The 27899-nt window shown below is 51.5% G+C and overlaps 1 non-coding gene and 1 pseudogene across 1 annotated transcript; one reads left to right on the forward strand and one right to left on the reverse strand.

The window, feature by feature from the left end:
- Window positions 1-17797: 17797 nt before the first annotated feature.
- Window positions 17798-17871, forward strand: Trnal-caa (transfer RNA leucine (anticodon CAA)). Its single transcript has one exon. It is a non-coding gene; the product is annotated as a tRNA-Leu (tRNA).
- Window positions 17872-21550: 3679 nt separating this feature from the next.
- On the reverse strand, window positions 21551-22865 carry LOC143389139 (coiled-coil domain-containing protein 85C pseudogene; annotated as a pseudogene).
- Window positions 22866-27899: the final 5034 nt, after the last annotated feature.

Below are 27899 nucleotides of genomic sequence, written 5' to 3' on the forward strand. Positions count from 1 at the left end.
TTCTCTTAGTTTATGCAACAAGATACACATGAGTTAAATTTCCACTTAAGTACTTGTCAAACATAAGAAATATCCCTTGTGAAAAGTACTTGTTTATAGTGAAAATATTTTCTCCCATATGTCTGAAACATATTTAAATATAAATAGTTAGGAGACAGCCATTTCTGAATTTCTACTTAGTGTTTCTGAAGTATAAGTCTTTGAAAAACATCAAAGTGGTGTTCCAGAAAGAGCAACTACATTTAGATCCCAAGGTAGAGAGAAATTTAGTTGGATAAACTTCCTTCAGGATTGAAGCAAACAGAAATAATTGAAAAACAAAAATCCCCACTGGATGTGGTGACACATGCCTATAATCCCAGCAAATAAGGAGACTGATGCATGAGGATTGTAAATTCAAGGCCAGCCACAAAAATTAGCAAGACTATTACAAAATGGAAAAAAAAAGCTCTGGGAATGGCTATCAATGGTAAAACTCCTGGGGTTCAATTTCCAGTACAAAAAAAAAAAAAGGAAAGGAAAAATCAGAAACAACAAGACAAAACTTAAAATTCCATAACAGGGTTTTAGCATCCACACAATAAGTTTTCTATATTATTTTAATGATGGAAAAGCTGCTATGGCATCCTGACTCAGTTTATAAACACATTCTTGTTTCACAATATATTTTTGGTTCTAATAAAAATTGTATTTTAATGACCACTCTTAACGTTTTAAAGATATATTATTAATTAAGAAAATTTTATAAAAAAATAGAACAGTATAAAGGTATCTTCTGAAGTACTTTATTTTTACACTTTAATTTTCTTGGGAAGATGACATCCAACTAAATTATTTAAATTCAGCAAAATCTGATGAAATGTAAGGTCTCTAGAGAATGATTAAAATCATTTAATCTTTGAAATTGAATTAGTGGTAGAGATTGTTGTTTACATGCTGATTAAAAGTAGCCTAACTTCACCAATAAAAATAGAAATAGAGACATTTGAAGGAGATAAATATTGCCTCTTAGAAATATATTTCCCTTGATCGGTGATAAACACATTATGGTTATATAATTAATTCACTTATTGCTCCCATAATCTGTTAAATTGTTGGAGAAGGTATGCTGGTCAACTATTTCATGGAGCTGAAATAATTCAAAGGTAAAGTAGAATGACTTGAGAAGCGAGAGGACTGAGGAGTGACAGCTCTTTTTTCATTTCCTTTTAGAGATGCATGTACTTATAATGACTGCAAATTCTCTCTTCCTTACTGGAAGGGCAGGTTCCCGTGGCAAAGGCCTCCATAGTATGGAATCTAACTCTATATTACTGTAAAAATGTTGAAGTAACAGCAAGCTTGAAAATGTTGCAAGCCCTAAGCAACATTAATAATCATAGCCAACAAAATCAAAAACAGAAAACTAAATAAAATGCACATTTGTCTTTAAATGTTGGGGTTGTGACTTGTTTTCTAAATATGTAATGAGACTCATAAAAGAACATAGTTAATATATCATTGCAAATCAACATAAACATGGGGAAAACAACTAGTTGAGAAAATACCTGTGAAGCTCATAAAAATAATGGTTTCTTTAAATTCAAGAATTTCTTCAAAATTGAGAAAGAAAAACACCTTTCTTTCTTGAATTTCTAGTACTGGGGAAAGGGCAAAAATCAAATAAACAGGCATTTCACAGAAAAAACTCATACATAGGCACTCACAGAGAGACAACAAATAAATGTTCTATCATAGTCATTGGAAAATTAAAATAAATCATTCAAATAATATAAATAAAGTTAAGCTCAACTAACTCTCATATCTAACTCTTCATTACAATTTACTTGCCCCTCAAATCCTGATCCTAAATGAGAAGTACCAAAATAAAATAACATCTCAACAATTCTAATGAGAAAAATGACAATCAAAAAAATCTAAACTGGTGCCACAGAAAATAGGTTAAGTGAACAACACTTTATAAATAAACATATATTATATATTGGTATAATACAAGGGAGGTGTTACATCTTTTCTCCTTCTCTTAAGGAGAAAAATGTCTGGGCAGTAGTTGGTAAGAGAGAGTGGAGGAGAATCATTCTTCAGAAGATTTTTGCTCTTTTGCACTATTTCTTCACCATTCTTTTCTTCTTCTTCTTCTTTTTTTTTTTTTTGGATAATGGGATGTACCAAGTCTAATGAGTTGAGCACTGAGAATTACCCTAAATGAAAACTGCATTAAACTCCTTTGAAACTAGTAAACTTGGAAATGTGGAAATCAAGTATTGACATGGTTGACTAAGTATAGTAGAAGCTGCCACCTCTTCAGTCTCCTCTCTTGGTGAACACACTCACAGTAAAGTATTTAGGATTATTTGAACAGAGTGGTACATAATTCACGTTTTTATGTGAAATTTTTAACTAGAAACTCTTAATTTGTAGCTATACCTTTTTCTGAACCCATGGTGTCCAAATATCACTATTTCTTATTTGGTGTATTTTGCGTACAAATATTGGAAATAAGAAAAAAAAAACATTCTTGCAGAAACATATGAACTCTAAGTTTATTATTTATATTCATAAATATATACATATATATATATACATACACTTATATATATTTACATATATATACACACACAGAATGGTCACAAATTACTTACCTAATTTTAAATCTGCTTGTCTTTTTCACAGCTCTAAAATTCTCAAAACTCCCATAGAATTCCTACTTTTTTCCTAGAAAAATTCTGTTAATCCAACCAAATTTAGAATGTACTCTCTGAACATCCTTCCTCATCTCTGAAGGAGGTGAGAATTGATTCCCATATTTTCCTAGAATAACTCCTGCTCCTCTAAGTAAATTTAGAATAGATTTCTCTCCTAAAATCCTTTCCATCTAAGAATGTGGCTAGATAAATTTCCTTCTGTCCCTACAGAGTTATATATATGAAATTATTTTAGACATTAACATATTGTAGTCTTATTGTCCAGCCCTAGCCTTCCTCAATCCACACATGTATGCATGCATGCCTGTGTACAAAGTCTCTGAGCTCCTTGAGGGATGGATATGGCACATTTATGTATTACTGTGCTGCTTATAGGTTCTAAAGCAGAAGATGCTAAGGATTGATTAGTCTGAAGCAATTATCAAATGATAAAAAGGTATAATAATGGAAGTGGTAGAGCAGCCAGAGGTTTTTCATCATCATCATCATTATTATTATTACTATATATATTCTTTTGTGGTGTGTGTACTGATTTATTGGTTAGTTTTGTTGTTGTTTTTATATAGTCCAACATCTCAATAAATTTTCCAGCTCTTCTATGTACTTGCTGAATACCCATTAACTTACTAAGCCTGTCTAATGATAACACTCAGGTAATTAGAATAATTTAAATATAAAAGAAAGTATATATATAGAATAAATAAATATTTATACTTATTTGTATGTTTACAAATATATAAAAGAAATATATATGTATACATATGTGTAGATAGATATATAGTATATGTAAAATATTCTACTTACATCTTATTTCACCCTCACTTCCTTTTTCACATTTACCAAACCTCATGAAGTTATCTTACACCATGTGTTTTAATCCACCAAAAAGAAAACATTTCAGTATATACTACAGTATAAATATTCTTTGGTTTCTAATGCACAATTAAATTTTCCTTATTATATAATTACTCCTCTAAATCTTTTGATATTCTGAATCTCCAAAGAAAAGCAAAATTAAAATATTTACTGAAGTAGGTAAAAGACACTTTTCAACTTGAGTCAGTGTAGACAACAGATTTCATTCCATGAATAAGAATTTTAAGTATGGCACTGTGAATCACCTTGACCCAACGTAATGTTATGGACTATGATTTTTGGGTCAATGATATACTGATTTCAGAAATGACACAAGTCTAGTTTTATTACAACATCTTTTAACCTGTACCTTGTATGTAACAATGACACATTTTAAGTTTAAGGTGTACCTCCTGCTGTCAAGGCTGATCTTTCCAACAATAGCAAGTGAGGATTTCTCCTACCTTGGGGGGAAAAATGCGCTTTTTCAATTCAATGTATTGAAGAAAAATTTTTTTCCCATGGATTTTCTCTCAATGTAGGTATACACACAGACACACACACACATACATATATTCATATAATAGAGACATGTATGTTCAGATGTTATATATTTATGGATGGAATACATGATTGAAATAATATAATGAGTCATAATTAGTTTTAAGCATTTTTATTATCTACAGATTTTTAAGACTAAGTTTCTATTTTGATTTCAAAACAGCATTTTAAATGTAATTAGGATTTTTGGAGTACCAGCATTTTCAGTTTCCATCACACATCATTCTTCATACCACATGAGGTATTTTCAGATTTAGCTAGGTAGTATGTCTAAATAAAAAAAAAAATGTGTAGATAACACTGTCTGCAGACTCTGTGCATTAATCAGGCATGGTTTCTTCCCACCTTACACAGTACCTTTTGTCACATACTTTTCCCTCTCAGTAAAGCTAAAATTCAGGTTACATGGAAATATTTGCAATTTGTTCAAGACCTAGAACTTTGAGACACAAGCAGAAATCCCTTTCATTTTTCCTCTTCAGCCATCTTGAATGTTGATTCTTGTACTCTTGAGTTCACCTCTCCACTTCTGTGCTTATCTGTTTAACTAGTTGATCAATCATTGAGAAAAGGATAAGTATCAGAGTTTCCAGCTCTTTTTCCTTTCACAGAACTGTGGGACAAGAACTGACATCTAATTTTACCTTCTGCATGGATTATTGCCAACAGCCACATACTTAAGATGGGGTATGTTATTATAAAGCCCTTGGCTGCTTTCCTCTCTGAACCTATTTTCTCAATTTTATGTAGTATCTTCTTGTTAATTCACAGTGGCCCTTTGCCATTCCTCAATATACCTTACAAGGGACTTTCTATTTTTATTTCTCTGACCTGAAAATGCTCTCTCCAAACCTCCTATGAATCTCACCATCAAATACATTCACAAGATGCTAATTAAAAACAAACAAACAAAAATCAACTATAAACATCAGAAAGATAACAAGAGTAGAGGGAAGGAACAGGGGAGGGAGAATAATTTCTCTGAATAGAATTGTCCCTTACACAATGTATTTATGAACTTACCAAAGATTAGTCTCTTTTTTAAAGACCTTTAGATTCAATCTGCAGCATTAAATCTTCCCTACATATCCCACCTTCTGGTTTAGGGGTTGTATTCTATGTTATGGTAGGAGTGCTACAAGAAGAGGACAATTAGAAAAAGTCAACTTGAAGATGTGCTGTTTTTGTAAAGATCTGAAATACATAATGGAGTTAGTCATGGAAAGTTTTTTTATTCATTTTACTTGGTTTATTTTAGTCATGCATAATGTTAGAATTTATTTTGACATAATTGTAAAAAAAGGGACTGAAGGGCGAGAAGGCCGCAGGGCCCAGGCAGGGAGTCAGGTCCGACCCTACTCAGGGACCACTAGCCTGGGGTCACAGAAGCGTCCATGACAGGTGGAAGGTTTGGGAAAAGGAATCAGAGCCAGATGGCAGAGCACCTCCAGCTTTGTTCCCAGGACACTGAACTTGATGCTGAGGCTGAGGGGTCCCCACAGGATTGGATGCAGGAGGAGGCTATGCTCAGGAAGGGGAGAGTGAGGGCTGCAGGTGGTAGCCCTGGGGGCATGCAGGCAGCAGGAGGCCAAGAGCAGAGGGGGCACTGGAGAAGGAGTGCAGGTGTGCCCAAAGCCACAAGGTCACAGACCCATGATCAGATTGGCACAGGTTCATCTTGAGCTGCCTGATGCAGCAGAACAAGGCAGGGTAGGCAGGGCCTGGTCAAGCTGGTCAGACCCACTGGGGTCTGAACCCTGCCTCCAAGGGACACAGCCCCTGAGGATAAATGTCGATGTCCCACCTCCTGGAAGGAGCTGCCAGCAGGAAGACAGAGTGTGCAGCCTGGGAGCTGGGTCAGCCTCCCCTCCCCTCCTCCCCAGGGCACCACCATGGCCATCCCCAGGGCAGAAATCCATGGACTAAGATGGGTCTGCGGCCCTGGCCCTAGACATCCGCTGACCCCCTGCCCGGCAGCCCCAACAATTGTGCCTTTTGTTCCCCGGTCCCATTGTCTTCGATTCTCTCGCCTGCCTGCGCCAGGGCCAAAGGAGGATTTCCAGGGGGATTTCTCAATGGGCCTGCAGCGAGACATCCTGTCGACAGGACTGCGGCTCCTGGCCTTCCTCGAAAGGCCACAAAGTGCGGAGGAGGCCGACGACCTTTGGGAAATGTACCCAGATGTGAGCAGCTATTTTAGACAAAACCATCTTTGGGCTGTGTGGTCCAGCCGGTCACAAAAGGTGAGGCAGGAGTGGGGGTGTGGCTCAGTGGTAAAGCACATGTGCGGCAGGCACAGGCCCTGGGTGCCAGCACTCAGGGTGGGGGAGCCTGATCAGTCCTAAAATACTAATCTCTGGAGTCTTCCTCGTTTCAGACATGGGCACGGGTCATCGATGCACCATGTGGATCCTTCCTCTTTCCCCCAACAAGCCCACAAAGGACATGTGAGTGTGCCCGACTCCTCCAGGGGGAAGCAGGCTCACGGAGGTGACGAGACTGGCCGAGACTGCAGACCCTTCCCCCACCCCCACCCCCAGGCCCGCTCTGCTGCCGACCAGGCAGTTTTCAGACATGCACCGCGTACTCACGCAGGCCCAGCCAATTGGGCTGATCACACCCAGAGACGGGGAGAGAGGGACACTAGCAGAGCCCACGTGCCTCCAAAGTTGTCACCTTACTCAAAGGGGGCACCAGGCGTGCCTCCTGACCCTCGTCAGGATCCACTAGCCATGACCTCAAAGCCAAGACCAAGCCCCACACTCATCAGTGCACCAATAATCAGCACTTCTGAACACCCTGAGGTCCCCAGAAGGACCTCTGTCCACATGATGGGACAAGCCAAGGGTCCCTTAAAATGATACATAAAAGAAGAGCCAAAGATGGGATAAAACATTCTCAACAGGTAAAAAGAGCTGGAACTAAAAATTGTAGCAACAGCAGGTTGGGAAATTTGTTTTCCAAAAAGCATGTCTTGCTGGGCACTGCAATCCCAGTGAGTCAGGAGGCTGGGGCAGGAGGATCCCAGCCTCAGCAACTCAGTGAGGCCATAGCAACTATGGAGGCCCTGTCTCAAAACAAAAAAATGAAAAGGGCTGGGGATGTGGCTCAGTGGTTAAGCACCCCTGGGTTCAATCACCAGTACCAAAAAAAAAAAAAAAAATTTACTTTTTAAAAGTGCCAACAACAAATCTATACATGAGATGAAATCTCATGGAACACCAGAGACAAGGGTGGGGGAATGAGTGCATGGAAGAGAGACAGAATCTGAGCTTGGGTCTGAAGTGAGTTCTCTGCACTGCTAAGGCCCTTAATGACAAGTACATCCATTTTTAGAAAGAAGTTTTTGGGTTTTTTTTGGTACTGCGGATTGAACCCAGGAGTGCTCAACCACTCAGCCACATCCTCAGCCCTTTTCAATATTTTATTTTGAGACAGAGTCTCACTGAGGTGCTTAGGGCCTCACTAAGTTGCTGAGGCTGGCTTTGAACTCGTGATCCTCCCGCCTCAGCCTCCCAAGCCACTGGGATTACAGGCGCGCAGCACCGTGGCCGGCTTTAGGAAGAAGGCCCTTTCACACACAGGCACCTACCGTCTGTGTGGCTGGGGCCGTGGAGAGCGGGGCTGTCCCCGCAGGGGTGCCGAGAGCCCCCAGCTATCCCACTCAGGCTCCCACCTCCTGCTCCTCCACAGCCCCTACAGCTGCCCCTCAAGCCCCTGTCCCCCTTTCCAGGGCCAGTAGAAAGCTGTTCCTTTGTCAGAGCCCCAAATCATGCCAGGAGGCCTCAGGACAACCAAAAGTGCCCTGCCCTTCTGTCCTGCTTGGTCCCGTGGTGGGCATGGGAGGGGGTGGCCCCACAAGATGGTACCTGACAGAGGACAGCCAGACCCACTCCCTCTTCCCCACAAACTGCCCCTGGGCCCACTGCGGAAGGTATTGACAGGATGAATGGCAAAGGCAGGAGGGGTGCCCAGGCCCACGGGCCAAGCTGCCCCTGCTGTCGGGCAGCTCCTGGGGTTTGAGCCAGGCACCGTGGGCCACAGCCCTGCTGCCCTGGTCACTCAGCCTCAGGCCCCAGGAGCAGATCCCCGTCCTTCACGAGGCAGTTAATTCCTGGCGAAGCCTGGTGGCTTGTGACAAGAAAACAGCTCAGGGCCTGATGCAAAGTCTGTCTCCTTCTAGGCCTTCGAGCAAGACCTTATTATTAAATTTATTTATTTATTAAGAAAAAAGAACCAAGAAATACCACACATGGATTTGTTCCGTCCCCCTGTGCGATGGCCCTTAGAAAGCCCTCAGCCTCAGGCCACTCCACAGGGTGCCCAGGTGGCCCTGCCCTCTCAGCTCCTCAACTAGGTGAGACGGCCACCCCCCGGCCTGGGACCTGCCTCCTGCATTGTTCCACTCAGTCCCCACTCAGGGACCGCCTGGTGTGGGGGACAGCACAGACCCAGAGGCCCAGGCACCTAGGGACAGCCATGCTTCTCAGGACATGGTCATGGGCAAACAAGGGCCGTGGGGCCCTTCTGACCCCCACATTGGTGCAGAGGAGGCTGACCCTGCCTGTCCTGGGCCCACCCCTGGGCACACAGGCAGGACACTGAAGCAAACAGGTAGTGTGATAGTCTGGAGCCCCTCACACCACAGTTGGTCTCAGAAGCTTCGGTTGTTGTGAATAAACAAAGCCACATCACTCTCCCCAGAAGACTCCACTTCCTTGGGGAGGCAGGGAGCCCCCGCCCAGCACCCTGCATACTCCCTGGGCCCTCCCAGCTTGCCTCTGCCTCCCAGCCCCCTCCTGTAGCCCCGTATCCTCCTTCCCAGGCTGCAAGGGCCTCCCAAGCAGGATTCTCCACTGGGCTCTTCCAGCTGCCAATCAGCACACCGTGGGAGGAGGGGGGCTGGCAAGAGGGCATCTGGGCTGAGTACTGGAGGCTTCCCCACCCAGCAGGATGCCAAACACAGAAGGTGGCCCTCAAGTTCTGCAGTCACCCTTGTCATGGTTTCACTTTCCTCAGTCTCAGTTACCCACAGTCAACCAGAGCCCAAATATATTAGATGGAAAATTCCAGAAATAATCCATAACTTTTAAATTGTTGTCATCCTGAGTAGCGTGATGAGATCTCATGCCATCCTCCTGCCTCTCCTGGAACATGAATCAGCATATCCAGGCTGCATACACTACCCACCATTCCCGTCACCTGTGTGGTATTCATAGGGTTGGGTACTAGCTGCCGTTAGAGGCATCCACTGGGGTCTTGGAAAGCCTATGCCCATGGACAAGGAGGGACTTCTATACATTAGCACCTTTTGGAGGGGATATAGGTTAGGCACTGGCCAAGGGTGGCTGGCCTCAGCCTTGGCCCTGAGGGTGCACAAACCACCTCCTCCTCGGCCCAGCTCCCAAGCCTGCCCGTCTCATTGAAGCGAACATGCAATGCACATACGTTGAGTCAGAGAAAAGGGAGCCCACAGACATAGTCAGGAGTCATCAGAGATTGGAGGCCTGGTCTGCAGGAGTAAGGAAGGAGAGGCCAAGGTCACCATTCAAAAGAAGGAAATGAGTCCCCTTCTCATTCTGCCCTGCCTTCAATGGCTGTGTCCCAGGGTCACTATGGGGCCTGGCCGGTGAGGCCGGTGAGGCCGTGCGTGAGCTGGGGAAAGGAAGCCTCCTGGGGTGGGGACTGGGAGGAAAAGGATCCCTCTGGCTGCTGCCTTGGATTCTGGGTCAGATCAAACTCCCCCCACCCGAGGCACACCTGGAAGGTGACACCCTGAAGCCAGAAACAGCCACTGCAGGTTCTTAAACCCTCACAGCAGGACTGTGGAAACAACCCTGGGCAGGGGAAGCTGGGCTGGGAGCAGCCACCGGGCAAGGTGATAACCAGGAGGGGCCCAGCCTTCTAGAACTTTCCCAAGTTCCTCGGGGGTCTCTAAGCACCACAGATCTGATCCATCCACAGGAAACTGGGCAGAGACCAACCAGAAATAAAACCAGCAAAGAGAGTGGCATGAAAACATGTACCCAACCCATAAAGCCCTCCCACAAATAAAAACGGCTTCAGGAATGAAGGTCACCTGGGTGACCTCTGAGGACGCATGAACAAGGGGAACGGAGTGCTCATAGGACAGCAGAGCTGCAGGGATGTCCAGAGACCCTCGCCCCCCGAGACCTTAGGTTCCACTTTATGCCTTTAGGTTCTGTGTGGCATTTCCTGACTGTGAACATGCATTAAAGTTTATATATATATATATATATATATATATATATATATATATTTTTTTTTTTTTAAAGAGAGAGAGAGAGAGAATTTTTAATATTTATTTTTCAGGGTTTTTTTTTTTTTTTGGCAGACACAACATCTTTGTTGGTATGTGGTGCTGAGGATCGAACCCAGGCCGCACGCATGCCAGGCGAGCGCTCCGCTTGAGCCACACCCCCAGCCCAGTTTATATATTTTTTTAAAGGCCTCAGAAGGAACGTCGCCAAACCTACGACCAGGGTTCTTCATCTTTCCTGAGCCCTGGGACACTTTCAGCCTCAGGTGAAAGCAAAGGACAGTGTCCCAAGGAAAGTGCTTGAGTGCACAGTCACCTCAGAGGCTGGGGTTCCCTGAAGACCACCAGCCCCTTGGCTAAGGGATCCTGAGGACACAGCAGGTGATGGCTGCAGAGGCCACTGACCAGTGGTCAGTGCAAGAAAGGAGAACAAGGCTCACTGGAGATAGTAGGTACTGCCCGGGGCAGCTCCCTCCTGTCCCCAGCCCCAAAACTAAACAGCAGGCCAGGAAGTTCCTGTGCCACGGGGGGTCCTGGGAGTCAAAGAGACAGCTGCAATCAGCAGAAGGACAGACCCATGGGATGGCCACTCTCCTGCCTCTCCCTGCTCACACAGTTTGGGCTGCATGGGAAACAAGGGGTCTTTCATGCATGTGCCCACAACCCTCAGCCCCACACAGCTCGGGCGGATCACGTTGCCCACAACCAGGTCAGCACTCCCGCAACAAGCTCTTAATTCAGTGGAAAGGAATTAGCAGCTCTGCAGGTCCAAGAGGCACCCAAGCCAGGGATCACCCTGGAGGGCGGGAGCATCCCAGGGCCCCCTGATCACCCTTCTGGAGGGATGCACCCACCTGCCAGCAGGAGGAATTCTGACAGGACACAATGGAGGGGCTCACTGAGCCAGAAATGCCCCCCAGGAGGAGGAGAGGAGAACAGAAGGCCTGGGCAGCAGAGACACGGGGAAACTCCAGGGACACGGACATGAGGCGTCCCCGCCACAGCTCCCCCTCCACCAACAGTGCCCTTGCACGTCCAGAGTTAGACAAGAGCTTAGAAGGGGCTTTCCCGAGACCCTCCCACCACAAGCTCAGGGATACTCTATGGGCCCCTTTGTGGAGATGAAGCCACCCCTTGCAGGGCACAGGGCTGGGAGCTAGGTGGACGGCCTGAGTCCCCAGGCTCCTAGACCCAGTCTCACTCTGGCCTATGCCACTAGGAATACCCTGATGTCACCCTGATCACCAGTTCCCCTCCACACACACACACACACACACACACACACACACACACACAAAGCAAAGGCAGACAAGGCTATGGTGAGCAGAGGGACCAGGACCAGGGCCAGAGCCCCAGGTGTGGTATGTAATGGCCTCACTGCAGACAGCTGGACCCAGGCAGCTCACTTGACCCCTAGAGGTGCCTGCCTGCTTGCCAGTCTCAGCCGTGGCTGCCACAGGGAATCAACGGCACAGAGGCAGGAGGGAAACCATGCTCCAAGCCTATAAGGATGTGGCCGGGGCGGGTCTGCATCTTCCAGAAGGGGAGAGCCAGCAGAGAGTGTGGCGCTGGCCCGTGTCTATTCTCCCAACGCCCCGCTCCACCCCACCAGCTTAAAAGCCATTTTCTTTTTTTTCTGATCCTGCATCCTTCTTGGCCTCATTTTCAGAATAGGAAACTGGCAGTGAGAATGAGTTGGCTGGGCTCTGCCGGTGCCAGGGAGACCCTGGAGCTGGGCGGCCTCCCTGAGTCTGGGTTTTCTGCACAGACATGTGGACCCAGCCCCCACGCCCACGGCTCATGGCCACCAGCCATCTCCTGCACACAGGGGGACCTGGCACCACCACCACAGGGACACCTCCAGGAGCCCAGCTCAGGGCGCCAGGGGATGAGGGCTGCGGGTCACGTGCCCTGTGGCCTGTTCTCCTTAAGGGCCGACCTAAGCCTCAGCAGGACGGTGGTGTTTCAGCAGGTCCAGGGGGCAGGAGAGGGCCGTTCATGGGACAAGCAGGTCCAGGGTCAGAACTCCACAGCCAGGCGGAGAAGTCAGGAAGGCTGGCACTGGAGTCCCTGACACCAGGCTCAGGTGTCAAGACTTCCTTCTGGGGACAAGTGGGAGCTGCACGGCCCAGGGAAGGACGGTCTAGCCCAGAGCTGCCCCTAGGACTCCGTGATGGAGCACTCGTCATCTCACTGCTGACAAGGTCCCGAACATACGCACGGTGCCCAGTGAAGCTGAGAAGCTAGAAGGTCTTGTGCCATTTAATTGTCATTAAACTGAACTGAAGGGCTAGTGGAAAGCTCAGGGCCAGAGCCAGGAGACCTTGAGGCAGAGGTGGCCGTGGGTGCAGCAGAGGCTCAGGAACACAGGTGAGAGAGGCAGGGTCCCAGGCCCAGAAAGGTGAAGTGGAGAGGACGGTGACCAGCAGCCCGCAGCCTAGGACGGTGTTCCCACCAGCCACAGGGGCTGGAAAGGGGAGGCTGGAGAAGAAGCCACCCTGCCCAGGGTCTGGGGCTGCCCAGGGCAAGAAGCCACACAAATTTCCTTCCACGGAGAAGGAGGGGCCCCAGGGACAGGATGGAAGAGGGGAGGGGTTTTCTTTGATGGCTCTGCATCAGGAAACAGGAGCCTGTGTCCAGGGGAGAAGCCCAAAAGGAGATAATGCGCGGGGGGGGGGGGATACAGGAGGGTCTGGGCAAAGGCATGGGGGCCAGGCCTCGGGGAGAAGGGGGGCACTGCAAGAGGGAGAGATCTGCCTCTTAATTCTCTGTCCCGGCATCAAAGTGGTGTGCATGCACTCTAGAAAATACGGGAAATACAGGAAAAGGAGAAAGGCTGGGGGGTGGGGGGCGGGGGCTTCCTATTGTCCCACCAGCTACCAAGGGATATGAAGCAGCCAAGCAGCGGGAAATGGAGTCCTGGCGCGGGCAGCGTGGCCGGAACCTGCCACAAAGGGCCACTCCCAGAGAGGGCTCATTAGGGAGGCCAGCCGGTGCCGCGCGTGGTGACAGGCAGGCTCATTCAGGGCCCACACACAATCAGAGCCTTGTGGCGAGCAAGGGAGCAGAACGTTCGCAGGAGCCTCTGATTCCTAGACAAGAGCAGGCCTTACCACCTGGGAGCCGCCAGAAAGATAGATTTGGGGAGACAAAGAGATGCGTCCCCTGACAGTGGCTGGTCTATTTTTGGAAATGGGTCGACTCTTTACAGCTGCATCTCAGTGCCACCAATCCAGCCTGCATCTGCCCCGGTGAACAGGTCTAAAGAGTCCTGCTTCGGGGCAGCTGAGTGCCAGCCACAGGGGTGTGGGAGGCGGAGCCCCACCGTGGCAGTGCAGCCTGGCAGTCCCTGAGGGCTCCCAGGGTAGACAGCTGGGTGCCAGCCAGGCTGCACCACTGCAGAGCCAGTACTGGGGACCCTGCGGGCTTCCCACTGTGGCCTGGGAGCCCCCAGCTGAGCACAACAGAGCACCTCCCTGAGCATCCAGGCAGAAAAGGTCAATGAGGGAGCAACCCAAGCAGGCCGTCTCAGCCTTGCCACTAGTATGAACTGATACCACCTCCAGGCCCAGCCCACTGGGCCCCAGGATGCCCCTCCATGGGGCAGTGTCCTCCCCAGCTGACCTGCTGACTGGGTCCATCTCCAGCTCATGTGACCCCTGCAGGCCCTTCAGGTGTTCTGCGTCTTCCCAGAAGGGCTCTGGCCACTGGGCAGGACTCCAGGAGCCCTGGCGATCACAGGTCCATCTCTGAGGCCAGGCCCAGAGGCACTATTTCTTAAGCCCACAGAACACCAACATACACCATGGTGAGGAACCACCAGTAAAAGCAAAAAAGGTATCTTTTTTAGAGTGATTAAGGGGAATGGGGAAGGCAGGGTTGAGCAAATCACCACCATGGCAGGCTAGATTAGGGGGACATAATTAAACACCATCTGGTGCCAAGTACAGCAAGTGGGAAAAGAAAAGGGGGTCACAAGTGGCTTGACCACCATCCAGCTCAATAAACAAAGGAGGGGGCACCTTATCCACTCACCCACCCCCGGCTCTAGCACTGGCTGCACACCTACTATACACAAGGAAGACTGGGCTCTGCCCTCAGGAACCTACAGCCTGGGAGGGACCCGCTGGCAAACAGAGGAACTTGCTGAGGACAGGCAGCCTTGTCCCCAGCAATCCCGCCCCAGGAGTCAGCACCCAGTGTTCTCTGGCCCTCAAGCCAGCACCTAGGCCTTTACCAGAGTTAGCCAGACGGGGAGGCAGGTAATTCCATCAGGCCACAGGGGGAGAGGCTAACCCAGGCAGAGGTCTCAGTTGAGCTAGCATCTGGACAGGTCACCATCTCAAAGCCTCAGAGCAGCACCATGGTGTCACAGGCAGCCTCACCACGCCACCCCACCACCCCAGTGGTCAGTCCACCGACCTGCCCCAAGCTGGGTCCAAACACCAGGGAAGAAACAAAACGCTGTCTTTGGGGCCTAGAAAGGTTACTCCCAGAAATATAAAAGGCTGGCTCCGGGTCACCAATGTGATTGCAGCAGGGCAGAGAGGAGGCCCTGTCCCGTGACTGAGTCTGTACAACCTGGGTCTGGACCCTCAATGCCACCCAGCCCAGCCTCCCATCTTACAGAGGAGAGAATGCTGGCCCAGGGTGCTGAATTTCAGTCACCCTTTCCTAAGCTGCCAGCACACCTGAAGAGCCCAGGAGCCACCCAGAGCACAGAGAGGGCAGGGTCTGGTGAAGAAACACACCAGGAGGCAGGGCAAATGGCACAGGCAGGGTTGCAGGACAGGACCTCCCAGTCCATCTCCATTCCTACCACTGGCCCCATGTGACTTCATGTGGCTCACCTCACCATGCTGAGCCTATTCCCAACCAATGGAGATCCTCACTGATGTGAGTGGCAAGTGAGATAAAACAAAGCAGACTGGGTATGGTAGCACACACCTGTAATTCCAGAGAATTGAGAGGCTGAGGCAGGAGGACCACAAGTTCAAGACCAGCCTCAGCAACTTAATAAGGCCCTGAGCAACTTAGTGGGACCCTGTCTCAAAATAAAACATAAAAAGGACTGGGGATGCAGCTCAGTGGTTAAGTGCCCCTGGATTCAACCCCCAGTAACACACCACACACACACACACAGCAGATCTCAGAGCGGGACAGGCACACATTTGGTTCCAAAAGACATTTTTGGAACCTGCCCCTCAGTGTCAAGCTGGGATTTAAGAGGACCAGGGAGGGACTCAGCCTTGCAAGCTCACAAACACAGTCAGGAATGACAAACAGTAGACCCTGGGTGGGGCGGGGCTACCAGGGCTCCCCCACTGCACCATGTGACCAACCTGGGCCATGTCCCCTTCCTTCCCCAATCTCAGTGTCTGAGGGCTCCTGCAGCTGGCTCAGGGTTTCCAGCTCTCCGGATCCTGGCATTTCCTCCTTCTAAGATACCATCAGTGGTGATTGCACCAACTGCTCCGAGAACCTTTCCCAAGGAAGGGGGCAGACCTCTCAGTAAATGCTCACATGGATTCCCAGACACACCCCACAGCGCAAGAGAGGAAGCAGCCCATCTTGAACTAAGCAAACAGCAGTCCATCCCAGCCTCTGGGGAACAGGGAAGAAGGATCAGGAAACTGACCTCAGCCTCCAAGGGCATTCACCTGAGCACTTCACTAGGCACCACACCTTTGTAAACAGTGGCTAGTGCATCTGCAGGGGGATCAACAACCGCCCGCCTTTCTGCTCTGCTCCCCAGGGAGATGGAGATCATCAGAGACTGGGGAAGAGTAGGCATCCATCCCTGGGTGACCCTGCTCCAGGCCTGCCCAGAGCCCTCTGCCTGTGGGGACAGGGGATATGTGACAATGACCAGTTCTGGGTGCTTTCTGAGGGAAAGGGAAGCACTCCTGACATTCTGGAATAAAAGGAGAATCCATCCTATCAACAGAGACACTTATTCCTCTGTCCCAAGCCTTTTGGGAAGCCACTGGGATCCCTTCTCCGTGATGCACCAGGGAGATGGGAATTAGATACCTGCCAGTCTGAGATCCCAGGGAGGTCCCTGCACAGATCCCAGACACCCACCCTGGCTGTAGGAAGGGAAGAGCAGCCGTGGGCCACGACTATTCTCTGAGTGGGCAGAGAATACAGAGAGACCATGTCAGCCACGGGGGACAGCCAGCATCTCCCACAGGTGCTGACCTGCCTGAGCCCCTCATCGGCTCAGGACCACCTGATCGTACAGGTCAGAGGTCCAAGGAGGAAGACAGGGGCCGGGGGGCAGAGCACGGAACAGATCCACCAGGTCGGCACACCTACAGAGAAAGTTCTGTCCTGCAGCCACTGTCTTAGCTATGGTCATCCCTAGAGGTCGAAGCTTCTTCCCCCTTACCTCTGAGAGTCCCCAGACTGATGCTCCTGAACTGCCACTCCCCAAGCCAGATGACATGAATCACATGCAGGAGGCGCTGGGAACCGGGTGTAGTAAATGCTCACTAATTATCTGCTAATGTTTCCCTTCCTGTTTGAAGGGCAAGTTCTGTCACCACCTCCAAATCCCACTTCCCAGCTGCCCCGACAACATCGCCCCACCCTCCCACCTGACAATTTTCTGCCAGCACAACTAAAGATTCCGAGAGCTGTGGGAGGGTGTCCACAAGCCCCATCCACATGGGGCTCAGGAATGCCCTTCACCAGGTGGGTGCTAGCACACCTCCCTAAAGGACAGCTCCCAGCTTTGGAGTCCGCATGGTCCACCTTCACCACGTTTTGTGGGTGCTGAAGTCTGAACCACTGGAACTTTGCTCTCACCCCAAATCCTGGCACCTTAGGGCTACAAACAGCACCCCCACCCCCACCATGACCTTAGTGTGCTTTGCAGGCCTTGGGCTCTCAAAACCCTGGTCCAGACCCCACTTCCAGACCTTAGCTGAATGCCATCTTCCTTCTATTCAACTAGACCAGGACCCTGGCTCTGAGACAGCGCTGGGTACAAGGGCCCCACTCACGGCCTGGGTCTGGGAATTCCCCACCCACACCCCAGGGAGGCCAATCCACAGGAGGCCAGACCAAAAATGGAAGATCACAAAACCCATCCTTTAGAGTCCATTTCTAGGACCAGGATATTATTATTGTCAGGATACAGATGAAGCCACCAAGGTTGAGAAGGCTTGGTAGGCTCCAAAGGCACAGAAGAGAAGCCAGGCCAGATTCACCCAGAGCTCTCTGACCCTGGAGCCAGAGCCCCAGCCAGCAGCGACACTGCCCTGGTCATGCCCAGAGTTGAGTGCTGTCGCCTGGAGATTAGCTACGCTGCAGTTTTCACAGGTCAGCACACTCCCTCTTCCCTCAACCCAAGTTTTCCCACTTTGCAGATGAGAAAACAGAGGACCTGGACTGGGGATATAGCTCAGTTGGTAGAGTGTTTGCCTCAAATGCACAAGGCCCTGGGTTCAATCCCCAGCACCACAAAAAAAAAAAAAAAGAGAGAGAGAGAAAACAAAGGCCCCACATAGGTTCAAGAACTTGCCAAAGTTAGACATTCGCTGTGCAAATGAGCAGCCAGACGTGGTGCTGAACAGCCCACAGGTAGGAGAGAGAGCCGAGCAACAGTGACTTCCTCCCAGAGCGTGCTGGTCCTGGGACAATATTGTGTCCCGGGAGCTCAGGGACCCAGCATGGTGAGGGTTCTGGCACCATGAGCACTGCCGTGAGAAGCCAGTCCAGAGCAGAGGAGTGAGGGAACGCAAGAATCATAAGGAAGGAGGGTCACCCCTTTACACAGGCAGCTGCAGCAGGGAACAGGATGGCAGGAAAGGGCTCAGGGCCTGCGGAAGAGGAGCCACCCTGCTCTGTACACAGCCTCGCCCCCAGAACTTGCTGGGCAGCAGGAACAGGGCAATAGGCTCCGGTTGCTGGCACAGGAGACCCAACACTCATCCCAGGCCCCAAAGGCCAAGACCTAGAGCCACACACCTAGTCAAGCCTCAGTTTCCCGAATGCGGAGGCCTCCGTCCTGGGACCATTCGGAAGCAGAATGACTAGAAAGCTCTTTGCAGGAAACTGTAAAGCGCTGGGTGGGCCCCCTGACTGACAGCTCCTCAGATGGACCTTCTTTTGTGCATGGTCCTGGGGGCCCAGAACTCCAAGGCCATGGACACATCCCTCAGGCTCAGGTGTGGGGAGGAAGAAGCTTATGTAACTCACCCCATTATCTTCAGTGACCTTTGCTCCGGGTAGCTGGGCTTAAGAGAGGCGGCCTTATTAGCCACACACAGGCCCCACAGAAAAGGCCCATTCAGGGCTGGTATACTCTGTCTTTTTTTAAAGGCCCAAACTACCCCGGCCCCACCCTCCCTTTTAAAAACACAAGCCGGAGAACAAACCCAGCTCCTTTTGAGAAGCTCAAAATTTCAACCCAAACTTTAAAAAGTAAATGGCACCCATTCATGGGCTTTCCAGAGGTTTCTCTGGGTCAGCCACAAGGGAACAAGTCATGGGGCAGGACAGGTCTGGGGGTAAGGAGGAGCAATGGGGTTCACCGGGTGGGGGAAGGGCAGGGAAAAGAAATGAAAATGCTTTTGTTTGCAGACCACATCAGTTCCAGGGGGGACCCTGAATTTCTGACGTTTGAGCTTCTCAAAGTACAACACTGGCATGGAGCAAATAGCATCCTAGCTGGTCCAGACCTCAGACAGCCTAGGCCAGACCTCCAGCAAAAACTGCTCAGGAGAGAGTCCTATTTGCATATGCATTCACAGGCCCACCAGGCCTGCCTCAGCCAAGGGACTGCCTTGAATACAGATGGCCAAGTCCCACCACTGCCACTTGAAGCCTCCCCAGAGAGGACTCGGGACCACGATGATCCAGCAGCAGGTGCAGTTACACATAAAGTTCAGGTGCAAACCTTCAGGCAGGCTACCTAAACTGCAAGCAGAGTCTGGCAGTGAAGCCAAGGGGTGGCTAACAAGCTCCCAGGACGCCAGCAACTATTGAGACCCACAGTGTACAGAGGCCGACCTCATTGACCTCGTGTGAGTAAAGGGGCCCCTTTGGGTTCTGCCTCACCTTCCAGAAGAGAAGCAGAGAGAGGCTGGGCAAAGTGGACTAACTTGCCCAAGGCAGGTGAAGAAGCCAAGATTCTAAGCAAGGCAGCCTGATGCTCTGGGAAAGGGAGCTCTCCACCATCTGCTCAGCGGTCACCAAAGGAAGCGACATCTCCCAGAATGGAGAAAGAGGGCAACACTGGGTCAGGAATCCAGAATGGGGACCCACCAGGGTGCCCTGACTGATAGCTAAGGTGAATGACGACAGGCCAGAGCAGATGACCTGATGGAGACCCCACCTAGGACAAGTACTTCCAATGGCAGCTGTCTTCCAAGGCAAGGCCAGAACCTCTCTGAGCCTCCACTTGCATGTCTGCAAAGTGAGGCTAATATTACCTCTGTGAGCATGAACTGAGCCCAGGAACCAAGGCACAAGCCCACTCACTACCTTCTCCACTTTCACCAGCACCTGGACAGAGGCTCCTTTCCTAGTCCTTGTTCAGTTCAGCCATGAACCTCACCAACTTAAAGCTACAGGTCCCTGGATTGAAAAGCCTGGTTTCTAGAGAAGGGCCTTTCCTGGTCCTGGGCATTCTGTTCCTATTGGTAGGAGAACATCTCAAGGTCACCCATGGCTTTAAAAGACAAAACAAGAAATCCCAGCTGTAACTGAAATTTGTGATGATAATAATGCCGAGTTTTCATTTTCCCCCAAAGCAAAGCTTTGCTGCTACAAAACCTGCAGCAGACCTGTTCCAAGTGGACTTGGGACTTGGGGATTCTGCAGGAAACCCGATACCTCCACACCTACCAGGGCCCAGGGGGTGGAAAACCCTGAGTCTAGCCTAGCCTTCCTTTCCTGCATTATTCACTGCTGCAACTGAAACTCTGGGCCAGACCCAGATGTGTCTCCTTGCACAAAACATGCCAGACCTTCCCTGCACATCGGCTAGGACACTCAAGCCCTCCACAGTCCCGCAGAGATCGCTCCTGCCAAGTGTCATGGATGATGCAGCTGAAAACCAGAAACATTTCATTTCCAGACAGAGGGCTGCAGATACTCCCTCCTTAACTGCACTTGGAGAAACTGAGGCCCAGGAAACTGACCCTCCCAAAGATGAGGTCATAGGGGCCAAGGAACTCTAAATAACAGGTGCATTTCCCCCAAAATTAAACCATCTAACTTTGAGCTACTGGAGCTGGCTTTAAGAAGCCTGGGATTAGAGGCGGTGTGGTTGTAGTGTTACAAAAAGAAACCTGAGTTATAGTGGTAGATGGCTAATCAGCAACAAAATATCCCTCCAAACCAGACCTGCCTTGAACTCAGGCTTAGGGGGGGTAAAGAAAGGAAAATCTGCTATGCTGTCCCTCACCTCCACAGGTATAACCTCCACTCTTCTTTTTCCCACCCGCAATATGCTTTCAGAGTCACTCAGTTATCAAACCAAAGAGAAAGTGTCCCTCCATGGCTCAGGCTGTCACTTTGAGGAAGAGCAGTTACTTAAAGCATATATATATATATATATATATATATATATATATATATATATATATATATTTCTCTGAATTGGGAAAAAGCTTTAAGGAGAACCAGAAAGAGCTGCTTGTCCCCCACCACCAGGAAAATAATTCAGGCAGTAGCAACCGCCATCAGAACCAGGAAGAAGCCTCCAAAAACATGAAAGAACAGGGAGGCCCGTCATGCACCAGGCAGGAGAGGAGGGAAGGGGTAGGGCAGAGTCATTGAGCAGAGGGCAGGGACAGGGGCAGGCTGCTGGGCTCCCAGACCCCAGAGCAGGACACCCTCTGCAGCATTGTGGCTGAAGATAGTGCTGTGCCTTCCTGAAGATCCTCCCATCCACACCCTAGCCACAGATGACCGCTGTACTTCCTTTAAGGTGGTCAACAGTTTACAAACCCTTTCAGGAGCCTTATCTCCACCACAAATCCAGGAGGCAGGGATCATCCTCTCCACTTTACAACTAAGGAAACTGAGGCACACAGAGGCAAAAAGCCAGAATCCATTCCAACTACATCTCTAAATCTCAGAGCCTTGAGAAAGACTCCCAGCCAGAAGTGCAGAACCCTGGTCAGCATCCTAGGTGTCAAGCCTGCCTTTGGTCTGTCAGCCCCGTGAGAGTCCAGGATGCAGCTGGGGAAAGCAGAGGCGCAATGCAGTCACAGCACCCCCCCGCGGATGTCCCTTGGGGTTGGGGGACGCCTGTTGCTCCAAGTATGGGGAAATTCTTTTGTGCCCCAAAGCGCCTTTCAGTTTTTTTTCATGAAGATTCTTAGGTCCCGGGACAAGGATTTCCAACCTGGGATGAAGCCCCCAGCCAGCGCCGAAGTGCTGCACTATAACACCGACAACTCCGCAGGCAAGAAACTTTTCTAGGACAGCGCCGGCCGCGGATTCTAACTTGGACAGGGACACGCATCATCACTTGACCAACTACCCCCACCCAAAGACCCATGCAGGTGAATTTGGGTTCCCCCGGACCGAGTGCGACGCCAGCTGAAGATACCGGGTCCAGGACTAGCGCCTCTCCCCACCCCAGGGCCGCACGAACCCGAGCCGCCAGCGCGGCTGCAACCCGGCGAACCCGCACAGGGCGGCAGGTGGTTAGCCTTACCATGCAAGCCTTTGGGGATGCTGCGGTGGTGTGGCGGAGCCGACAGGTCGTCCAGGGACCGGCGTGTGGCTCCAGCCTTGCCGTCGGGAGCCTTGTGAGGCCCAGAAGACGGGAGAGCGGGTGGAACGTGGTGATGGTGGTCGGGGCTGCCGCCGCTGCCAGCGCTCGACGTGCTGCTGCTGTCGCCCACGTCGCGGGCCCCGGCGCCCGCCGCGCCGCCCGCCAGTGGCCCGCTCAGGCTGGCCTGGCTGTCGATGGAGCTGCAGGAGCCCGCACCTCCGGCGCCGCTGCCGCCCACGCCCCCAGCCGCAGCCAGAGCAGTGCGCTCCTCGTCCAGCAGCAGTACCAGCTCCTTCAGCTCCAGGTTCTCGCGCAGCAGGGTCTCCTGGCGTGCCTCGAGCTCCCGCAGCTTCTGCTGCGAGCGGGCCACCTCGTGCCACACGGCGCCGGCTGCGTGGCGCCCGAAGCGCTGCCACTCACTCGCCAGCTTGCGCCCCTTCTGCCGGTCGTCGTCGAGGAAACAGCAGAGCTCTCGGAGCTCCTGGTTGTCGTCCTGCAGCCTCTGGTTCACGTCCTTGAGGCCGCGGTTCTCCAGCAGGTGCTGCTGCAGCCTCCGGTTCACGTCGCGCATCAGGCCGCCGTGCTCCAACATGAGGCCCACCTTCTCGCCCTCCGCGCGCCGCAGCCGCCGCGCCAGCTCCTCCTTGCTCCAGCGCAGCAGCTCCTCGTCCGGTACCTGGCTCAGCTCCTCCGACGCCGACGCCGCCCCCGCCGGGGGCTTCGCCATGGCGGGGCCGTCACCGCGGCATCGCCCTCGCCCTCGCTCTCGCCGGGCCGGCGCTCCCAGCGCGGGGGCTTGGCTGGGCCGGTTAGCAAGCGGGCGGGGGACGGACAGGGGCGCCTGCGGCCAGCCCACGCTGCCTCACGCGCCCTCACGCAGCACCCGCCTGGGCCGCCCGGGAGCCCGCGCGCCTCAGGGCGCTGGAGTGAGGACGACTGCTGCGTCAGCGGCCGCGGTGCCGGGATTCTCCAGCCTCGGGCGAAGCAGGCGGAGGCCCGACCCCGGCCCAGCTCCCGGAGCCCCAGCCGCTCCGCCCACCCCGGGCGGGGGGAGGGGGCGGGGCGCCGCGGGCCAGCCCCGCCTCCGGGGGAGTGCGGGGGGCGGGCGGAGGCGCGGTCGGCCCCCACGTCCCCCATTGCCATGCGCCCGCCCGCCCGGCGCCCTGCCAGAGGCGCGTAGGAGCCGCGGTCCCGCCCTCCCGCCCGTCCGATTGGGCCTCTCTGGGGGTGTGTGGGAGAGGAGGGGAACACGCGGGGGAAGCCGTGGAGATGGTATTGTCCGTCCGCTGGGTTTCCATCCCCCCCGCCCCCCGCCTCCCCGCGGTTCAAGTTTCTGCGCCGGGAGGACGCGGCCTTGGCCAATCCCAGGGCTACAGGACGCTTTTAAAATGCAGGTACGGCCGCGGGAGAGGAGGGGGACGGTGGGAAAGGTAGGGCAGGGCTTCCCTTAAAGGCGACGCGCGGAAATGGGACCCGAGCCCCCTCCCGGTCCGGTGTCCCCCGCCCTCCCTTTCTCACCCATAATAAACAAATGCCTAGAATATAGGCGACAGCTTCCCCCCGCCTCCCGAGGGCACCCGAGTTCGGCACCGTGTGAGACTTGACGAACAATAGGACTCCTACGTGGGGGGTCGGGCAGGGCCCCTCTTTGTCCCTTTCCGTGCCCCCGGGCTCCTCCGCCCCCGTCTCCACCCGGGCTCTCTCGTAGAGCTCACAGTGGGACTGCGCTTCCACTAGCCGAGGGTTAGATTCGGCGTCAGCTCCCGGGAGGGCCCGGGCCTTGCCAGCCGCGTCCTGGAGCAAGATCCGTACCCTGGTCCCAGCCACGATGGGGCGAGGGCTCCGAGACTTGCCCCTCAGTGGGAGCGGCGCTCAGAGCCCTACTTTTCACCGACTCCACCGCTAAATCCCTGGGATCGGACGGGAATCTGCAATTCGCGCTGTGGAAACCACTGGGAAAGGTGGAGAAAGTCTTCCACTGGGGCCTTAATGCCGGAGTCCGGGGAAGATCAGCGACTGCAGAATCCCCTTGCCACCAGCAACCGTGCGGGGCACCCCGATCTTCCCACGCTAGAGGCTATTATCCTCTGGTCCCCAAAGCGCATTTACCGTGCGTCCGCTGAAAGCGGGCGGAGGGAGATGTCCCTCCCCTGGGACTCGCAAGGAGATAAAAACCCGCGCACGCTACCGTGAGCGGCCCACGGCCTGGAGCGCGCGCCGGCGCACCAGCTGATGTCCCCCTTTAGGTTTGCTCAACCATTCATTGAACAACTGTGTGCCCAGAGCCTGCTCTCTGCTAGACCTGTTCTAGCCCCCACTTCCCTCCGCAGCCCCGGGGGTTCTGCATGGGACAGGACAGCAGAAGCCACTGCCCTCTGGGGATTCAGGCATTCTGGGAGAAGGAGGGGGGAGAAGATAATAAACAAGATAACTGGGACTGTCTTAAGTACTGTGCAGGGAATTAAGACAGCTGCTGTCACAAAAAGTGATCATCAGTTGCCTTAGATCTCCCTGGTTAGGGAGAGACTTAGGACGACTATAGAAACTTAGATCTGGGCGATGAGGAAGAAGGAAGGGGGAAGGGCGTCCTAGGTGGAGGGAATAGCTGGGGCAGAGACCCTAGAATTTCCCTGAGTGAGAGATGCTCTCAGGGGTCAGAGGGCAGATCATGCAGGGTCTAAAGCAGCTGGGAATGCCAAGGGGATCCGACTTCAGTAGGGAAGTAGAATGACCTGGCTTGCCTTTTAAGAGGCTCTGTCTGGCCCCTGTGTGGAAAAGAGATGGGGTCCATACAGAGAGGTCCAGATTCAGTACCAGGTCCCCTACCTACCTACCCACCTCCTTTTCCAGGTAGATGGTCAGGAGAGGGTGATGGAGAGAGGCCAGGCTAGGCAAAGTGCTTCCAAGGTTATACCCTGGTGTTGAGGTTCCCCAGACTCAGCACACATGAGTCAGTGCTGAATAGAGGGTGTCCTTCCTGCTGGAGCACTGTGCTCTGCCTGTCCAGCCCAGCCCAGCCCAGTTTGCATTTAGAGAAGGAGGGGGTTTCATACTGTGCCTGAGGAAGCTGCAGATATGTTTTAACCCCCAGAAAGCCATATTAACCAGCTGCCCAGAGGCTTACCCAGAGCTAAGTCTATATACAGGCAATTGCTCCTAAGAGGACTGGACACAGGACACACTACAGGACACCCTAACTCACCAGGGAAGTTGCTGAGATGATTCTGTTTTGTGCTATCCTCTCCCATGGACTACACCCCTGATCTTCAGCTGAGACCAAATGCAGCCTTTACCTAAATGGGGTATCACGTGCAGAGTGCTCAGACAGGAGTGCCCCATCCAAGAGCCTCCAGGGCTTTGCTAACATCCTCCCTGTGGAGCCAAGACAAGATGCTAGAGGTGGGGTTCTCGTGTGGCTTGAGGAAGGACATGGTTGGGCAGAAGAGGACAAGATGGCAGGAGTGAGAGGGCCCAAGGCTGAAACAGGGTTCTAAAGCAAGAGGGACTTCCAGGGCAGAACCCCCCCCCCCCCGCGAGGGTCCTGGATGCTGGGGTCCAACCAGAGGCATATGCCCCCCATAACACAGTCCAACAGAACCAGCATAGTGACATGCCAAGAGAGCTTCTTTTAGCTTTTAGTCACAAGACCTATGCTTTGTCATGCAAAGTAAAATCAACCCTGGAGCTCCAACAGTCCTTGAGCTGCTCAGTGAAAGTTGAGAGCCTTTAGAACAGAGCTGCTCTGCCACCGTCCCTAGCATGTAGGTGTCAGGTATGAGCCACACAGTGTTTTTAAGAGGTGGCTGGGGTTGAGAACCCCCATGCTAACACATGGTAGATAAAATACTCCAAAATGCAGGATCAGTGGGAGAAATGGTAATCGGAGAAAGCCAGGAAGGCAGATTATATAGCACCTCCAGACAGAGCTCAGTAATGGAGTGTCCTTGTTTCCACGTGTGGGAGGGGAAAGGACATGAGCTGAAGTGTTGACCCCCTACGGGGCAGCAACTGGAGGTCTGCAGGAGTGAACACTCATTCACCCCACAGTTGGCTGGAGTCACTGATTTTGTAGGAATGTAGTGGGGCTGAAGTCCAGAAAGCCTCCTATGCTGGTAAAGTACCTCAGGTCTAACCAGAAGGCCCAGAAGTGAGACCTGGCCAGACTTGGGTTTGATTAGAGAGTCAGAGCCTGGAGGCATTAGGGGATGTGCAGCTGAAAGGCAGAGAGACATCAAGGAGCCTCTGAGGTCAGATGAGTCAGGCTGGAGCAGCCTGGGAGTGGAGATAAAGGAATGGATTGGAGGTGCTGGCCTCTGCACCCCTCCTTGCCCCTCATTTCAAAGCTGGAGTCACTGAAATTCTCTACCACCCTTCTGAGCTCTTCACAGGACTAACCCTAACCTTGATGCACTTATTTTCATAATGGATTAGTTAATAAGCAGGGAGTAGGGAACCCACCACCCAGCTGAAGGAATCCATCCCACCCCTCCCCCTCCCCCTCCCAGAACAGCCAGGGCTCTGAATGTTGTGCGATGATGCACTTGCTTTAGGCTTACCGCAGTCCCCCTATGACACAGTGCTGGATGTTTGCATGCTTTTGAAATTTATTTAAGTGACATTACACTTGCAGCCTGCCACTTCCACTCATTATTATGATGGCATATATAGCTTAGTTTATTCCTTCTCACAGCTGTATACCAAATTGCTCAACCTCAGCTCAGTTGATATTTTAAAAAAATTTCAAATTAAAAATTTATTTTAGTTGTAGATGGACACAATACCTTTATTTTATTCATTTATTTTTTTTAATGTGGTGCTGAGGATCAAACCCAGTGCCTCACATATGCTAGGCAAGTGCTCCACCACTGAGCTACAACCCCAGCCCCTCAGTTGACATTTTGGACCCAATAGATCTTTAATTAATAGAGGGGAGTTGGGGAGCATGTGCTGTCCTAAGCATTGTAGAATGTTTACCAACATTTACGCATTGGATGGAAGTAGCACCCCTTCACCCACTTTTAAAAAACAAAAACTGAGCCATACATGGTGGTGCATACCTGTAATCCCAGCAACTTAGAGACTGAGGCAAGAGGATCTCAATTCGAAACCAGCCTGGGCAACTTAGTGAGACCCTGTCTCAAAAAATAAAAAGGGCCGAGGATGTACTCAGTGATAGAGCACTTGCCTAGCATGCAGAAGGTTGTGGGTTCGGTCCCCGGTACCAAAAAAGAAAAAAATATATCTTCAGATATTACTGAATGGCCTCCAGGGGCAAACTTGCCACTGGTTAAGTAAAGCTGCTATCTAGTATCCGTTGTATGCACCTGTCTTTACAGCCCACTCTCCTGTTGAAGGTCATTCATTTCTAGTGCTGCTGTGGACAGTCTTGTACATGCATCCTGATGCACATGAGCCTGAACTTGGCTCAGGCCTGGACCCAGACAGAATGGCTGAGTGAGTCCTGTGGTGCACACACTTCAGCTGGACCAGAGGATGCGCTGGTCTGCTTTCCAAACAAGTGCTAACTTACACTCCTGCTCCCAGGGTCCAGGCTGTGCCTTACCTGTCCTTGCTAAATGACCATTTGTCACCACTGGTAGGCTAGACCTCCTCCTTCCTGCTCCACATCCTACTCTCTCTCTCTCCTCTCAGCTCTCAGCAGAAGAGAAGCCCACTCCCACTTCTTACTCAAGGGACCCAGTGTACTAGGGGAAGGGAGAGGAGAAGAAACAGGTTTATCCACTTGTGATTTATTTGAAAT

Source organism: Callospermophilus lateralis, unplaced genomic scaffold (assembly GCF_048772815.1).
Source record: "Callospermophilus lateralis isolate mCalLat2 unplaced genomic scaffold, mCalLat2.hap1 Scaffold_44, whole genome shotgun sequence".
NCBI lineage: Eukaryota > Metazoa > Chordata > Mammalia > Rodentia > Sciuridae > Callospermophilus > Callospermophilus lateralis.